Raw genomic sequence first — 6156 nt, forward strand, 5'->3', positions numbered from 1 at the left:
AGACTAATACACAATTCGACACACACATCCAGACACTCACACTAATCCATGCACACACTGACACTAACATAACTAGACACTCAGCACTAACAGACAAGGACACTTGACTGCAACACACATGTACCTAGATAAAAACAAATAATACCACAAACTTACAAAGGATGGTGGTAGAATTAGTGCATGGAAAGCATTAAAATACCACCAAATTGAACACCCTGGGGTATCTAGTGTTTAAAAATGTATGGATGGGTATATTGAATTGGCACGCTTCAATGGTGTCCCAAATAGGACATGTGTTCTGGGTGACAGATCTAAAAAAAATGGTTTTGCAATAACAATACCTGTACTTACTGCCCTAAACCATAAAAACATTGGGTATTTCTAAACTCAGGACAAACATTAGAATCTATTTAGCATTTTTTTCATTAGCTTTTGCACATAAGTAAAATATTTTTAAAATAAAAATCAGCTTTTTTAATTTGTCAACATATTTGTTATTTTTGTTAATAGTAAATTAGGTGATATGATCAAAATATTGTTGTCTAAAGAAAACCCTCCTTGTCATAAAAAATAATATGTAATTTGTGTGGCTGCACTAAATGAAAGAGAAGAAAATTACAGCTAAACACAAACACAGCAGCCTCGATCACGAAGGATACAAAATTTAAGACAGGCAGGTCCTTAAGGGGCTAACATAACAACAAATGCATTAAAAATACAGTGTAGACATTGTTAATGTTGTAAATGGCTATTGTAGCTGGAAAGGCTGATTTGTAATGAAATATATTCATAGGCGTACAGAGACCCTTTATCAGCAACCATCACTCCTGTGTCCCAATTGCACGTTGTGTTCACTAATCCAAGTTTAAGTTTAACAGGCTAATTGAGCATTAGAAACCATTTTGCAATTATGGTACCACAGCTAGAAATGTCCTTGTTTTCCATGAAAACAGCTAAGTGACCCAAAACTTTTGAATGTCAGTGCCTTCATTTTAAAAATATTTTCTTAATTTTAATGTGCTTTTTTAAAATTAATTCTATATTACTTTTTTTTTTTTTTTACAGATGTGTCTATTAGAGAGCAGTGCATACTGCATATAGATCAACTTTGTGGTTAACCTGGTGACATAGTTTGTTAGGGTTCTCCTCAGGAGTAATCAGAGGAATCCTACTTACAGCTCTGTCATAGGACTGCAGCATATCCACATGCACATTCACGGTAAAATACTCTGGCAGGAGACCCGGGGAGTCCCTGCTGGAATAAAGGTAAATATGTTCCTAAATATAATGTAATAATTGTATTGCTTGTGCCATTAACCCTTTGTGTGCCAATATCAAACAATATTAGATGTAATTTCATGATCACAAGAGTATACAAATGAACTAAGAACACTTTTACATACAAATAAAAATAATGACATTAAATATTTTCAGAATACACCATATTTGTTTGGATTTGCTGCATTGTACCATATTACAGTGAAATGGATAGTCTCATTTAAATTACACTTGAAAATCCTAACATTAATCAAAAAAATAAACAAAATATAACCCACTCACAAAGATGTATTATATATTTTCATTATACTATAAATATGCAGAGTATATGGAACTTTATCGAAAAAAAGCATGGTTAACTGTTGTATAAATCCATCTGTTAAATATTTTTTGTGTTCACGAAAATTGTATTTTCATTGATATTTTTACACTAAGGCTTTGATTTATGTTGCTAACATAAGCTTCTTTTTGTTTCACAGCCAGCTACTGATCCAAGATGTAAGACTGGCTATTATCGAATAAGAGGTGTGATGCAAGCTCAGCACGGACCGGTTCTTTGAAGATATTTGTTCGGTAAATACAATAATCCTGCATTTATTCATTCACCCTTGTTTTTTCTAAATGGATCTGATAATTAGGCACGCAGAAGCAGCATACAGAAGATGCTAGGCTTTGTAATTGTTAACATTAATCATTTGTATTCTGAACACATTATCAAGCCACAAGATATTGTTAGAATTTCGAGTAAACTTTATATCTTCTATAAAAAAGTGAGCAAAATTAAGGTATTTATTTTAGCATTGCTAATTTTAATGGTTTTAATTACATGCAATCATCAAATTATTTCTAAATTTAATAGCATCATTTTAAATCCTAATTTGTAGTAAGTGCTTGTTAATTTGAGTTGCTTTTAGGCTCTCTCATTGTGCACAGTACCAACATAAGTATGATATTTGTTCTGAAATTAAAGGAGGACCATGTCTGATTTGGTTCTACAAAAGTAATCTCTGACTGTATGACATTCTTATTTTACAAGTGTTGTTTTATATACACGTGATGATCTGTGTGATCTGAGATTGCTCTCTAGTGGAGCAAAACATGCCTACACTATTTAATTGTGCTTATTTTTGATTAATTAGTTAAATGTATATCTGTTGGTGAGGATTTGAGTAGATTTTATGGCATCCCAAATAAATGGACAGATACAACTGGTGACTTCATCACAATGGAACTTCTGAATGTTTTACAGACTACACTAGTTATATGCCCAGGTTATTGTTTTTCTCTGTAAAGGTTGAATATGCCCTTTAACGTAAACATATACTGTAGATTTCTATAGCACATAATCAATGTATAACAGAAGAACTCCCATTTAAAGGAGGCCAGGGATTATGTGTACACTTGTCTGAAAATAATGATTGATCAGCTGGCAGGAATATTAACCTGCCAGCTCCATGGACTGATCACATATACCTAGTGCAGTGAAAGATCTTCCATAAGATCCCTTCTGGATACACCTGAATATAAATATAGTACATACACTTACGATTTGCTTGATAAAAGCTATTCGGGTGCTGGTAATAGAAAGGAAAATCAGTGAATCTGTAATTCTAAAAGTGTAGACAATGAGGATGTGCTAATAATCCATGTGATTATTGTGTGTAGATTACCAATTTACATAATGTTGTGCATGCATAACTTGTATCCCATTATGCACTAGGAACCAGTGTTGATTTCCATCAGCGTACCACCAAATAGATAGTAACAAAAGAAGGGCATCATTGTCTTTCCTCACTGAAATTACCGTATTTGCTCTGAAAAATACCCCTCGTCTTATAATTGGGGTGGTCTTATAATCAGACCTCAAATAGAGGTCTGACTATGAGACTAAGATCCAGATCCCCCGCAGTGCTGCAGGGGACCTGGATCCTCCTGTCTGGTAACCCCCAAATTTACCGGTGCTTCTGACTCCCTGGTGTGTAGTCGGGGCAGCTTGTAGACGTCTACGCGATTTGCGTAGGCAACTTCCGCTGCAGCCGGAAGGAGGTGCCGTTAGCAGCGGGGGTTGTCTGCGTCCATCGCGCAGACCTTCCCCGACTGTCAGAGCGATAGACGCAGACAACCCCCACTGCTAACAGCACCTCCTTTGAGGGGGGAGTCTTTAATGGGGGGCATAAGGCATTTCTGTAGGTGTCAGGAACTGGGTCCATACAGACGACTGTAATGACCCAGAGTGCACAAAGATGGAGTTCAGGAGTTATTGTGCAGTAGTGGAGATGGACAGGGCCTGGTGCAGGGCGACTGTACTCACCCGGTTGTTGAGCCTGGAGCAGGCATGAGACAGGACATCCCTCTACTGGGGATACAGGACAGGACACCCCTCTACCGGGGATACAAGACAGTTCACCCCTCTACTGGGGATACAAGACAGCGCCCCCCACTACTGGGGATACAAGACAGGACACCCCTCTACCAGGGATTAGTTACATCACAGACTGACATACATAAATACAGGAACTAGCCTAGGACTATATGTATGATAACTATTGGAGATTTAGTCACATTTTATGGCCATAGTATGCTTAGCCCACCACTACACCAAAGTACTCCAATACTCGGTGGGTCCTAACACTAAACCCTGCCTACGGAAGTACTAATAAACTGAACATTGAAACTAAACACATATCAGAAAGACATACCTGTAGACTGTAGACTGAGACAAACAGAATACATGGATGGGGCACACCTTATAAAGGAAACAGAGCTGAAGCAAAGAGCAAGACTGGAATCAAGGAATCAAAGGTTCAGGACAGAACATATGGAAATTCAGAAATGGACCACAGCAAGTCGGGGAAACAAAAGACATGCAGCTCCGCAGCCTGGATGGGGCCTGACAGTAGGCAGAGTGCTCTATGATGTGCCTTTTAACCCCCTTAATGCCACTCTGCCTCCAGATATGCGTTTTAACCCCCTTTATGCCACTCTGCCTCCAGAAATGCCTTTTAACCCTCTATACGCCACTCAGCCTCTTGAAATGCCTTATTCCTCCCTATATGCCATTCTGCCCCATATTATGCCTTTTAACCCCCTAAATACCAGAGTGGCATTTAGAGGGTTAAAAGGCATATCATGGGGCACAGTGGTATATAGGGGTATAATGCATTTCTGGGGCAGAGTGGCAAGCCTGGGGGCAGATGTGCATAACTGGGGGGCAGGTTGGAAAATAAAAAGAAAATAAAACCCCCCAAAAATATTTTTCTCAATCATAGCTTTTATTTTAAAAAAAATTGTTTACATGAATTAACATGTACTAGTAAAACTTTTTTCCTATAGGGTCATCTTATATTCAGGTTTTTTCTTTTTTTTCCAAAATTAATATCCAGACTTTGGGGGGTCGTCTTATAATCAAGCAAATGCAGTATACACAACGTATCATACAACAAAGCATGTGTTAAAGAAACCCCTGCACACATGCATGCAAAGCATTCCCATTGATTTCATTTGGATCACCTTCTTGCCACTGAATTTGGGCACATGCCTTTGTGTCATCATAACAGATACAATATAATGTAGACCCTGTACCTAGTTGCCTTATCCAGAAACTCTGTAATTTAGCATCTTCTGTTTTCTTGTAATTTATTCTTTAGACTTCCAATTAAAACAATACAGAGCACAGTTGTTTCTCTTCCAGCTCCAGATATGAATTACTTTGAACTGACCCATTACAGGGAGATAAATATATACTTTCACAATGTGAAAGGCATGAAAACATTAGGTATTTAATATGAATATATAACCAAGAGCTTGCAGATTGCTTTTACAGTTTCCGGGAAAATTATATGCTTTTTTTGAGGATAACAAGGAACACTTTCAGTACTAATGGAAGAGTATTAATAGTTCTATAATATCAAGGATAATTACAGATCAGAATACCAAGCAGGAGCCAGTGCATGGGTTACATTACTACTATATATACATACATGAGCAGTTTCCTTAAGTATTATTATTACATTTATTTGAAGCAGGTAGAAGGGGTACGAGTGTGATGACAGAATACAAAATGGGCTTTGTTCATAATTTCGTATTTAATGCCTCTCATTCTTCTCCATTCTCACAATGGAGAAAGTTGTATCAGAAGGTCTCCTACTTTCTTTCTTGCAGGTAAATTATAATGTTTGTTAAAAACAGTATTAGAAAATAAACACAACAAAAAGCAAATATTTTTTTTAATTGCATCCTATTTAATATGTATTAACTGATTAAAAGTTCAGTTATTATTTACAGTTGAATACGTGTATATTTTAAGTTTTATACCAGATTAATTATATGATTGAGTCATCTGTATTACCAGCACTATGCTAGAGTGTTTAGTCAGTATACCCATGTAGCATATCTTCCAGATTTGTGTATATGAATGATAATTTTGTATTATCTTTGTTTTTATTCATTACATTATATTTGCCCATTCAATGGGAATTCCACTATACTATATGTAAGACATTTGAGTGACTTTTCCCCAATTTCTTGAGCTGCTTTTGCTCTAGAAGATCAACAGAACTGTAAAGATTGGTGATTTTCACATTAAATCCTTCTCAACTGCTTCGCTTCCGCTAAGGCTGTTTGCAACAAGTTATATTGTCTTCGAGGAAAATTGAGGCCTTAGAGATAGATTAGCTGTATTTATCACTTATAAAACATACAGTGTACAGGACACTGATATTAGTGTTTTACCAAACTAATAAATATTGCATACATATACAGATTTTACATGAATCTTAACTTTTTTACAAACTAAACCTAGTATGCTTTCATTTATATATTTTGTGTTTTTGATTTTCTATGTAACCAAATATTTCTCTTTTCTAAGTTTCAGATATG

The sequence above is a fragment of the Sceloporus occidentalis genome, unplaced genomic scaffold, assembly GCF_023333645.1.
Source record: "Sceloporus occidentalis isolate IW3139 unplaced genomic scaffold, rSceOcc1.0.p SCAF_25, whole genome shotgun sequence".
In the NCBI taxonomy this organism is placed as follows: Eukaryota; Metazoa; Chordata; class Lepidosauria; order Squamata; family Phrynosomatidae; genus Sceloporus; species Sceloporus occidentalis.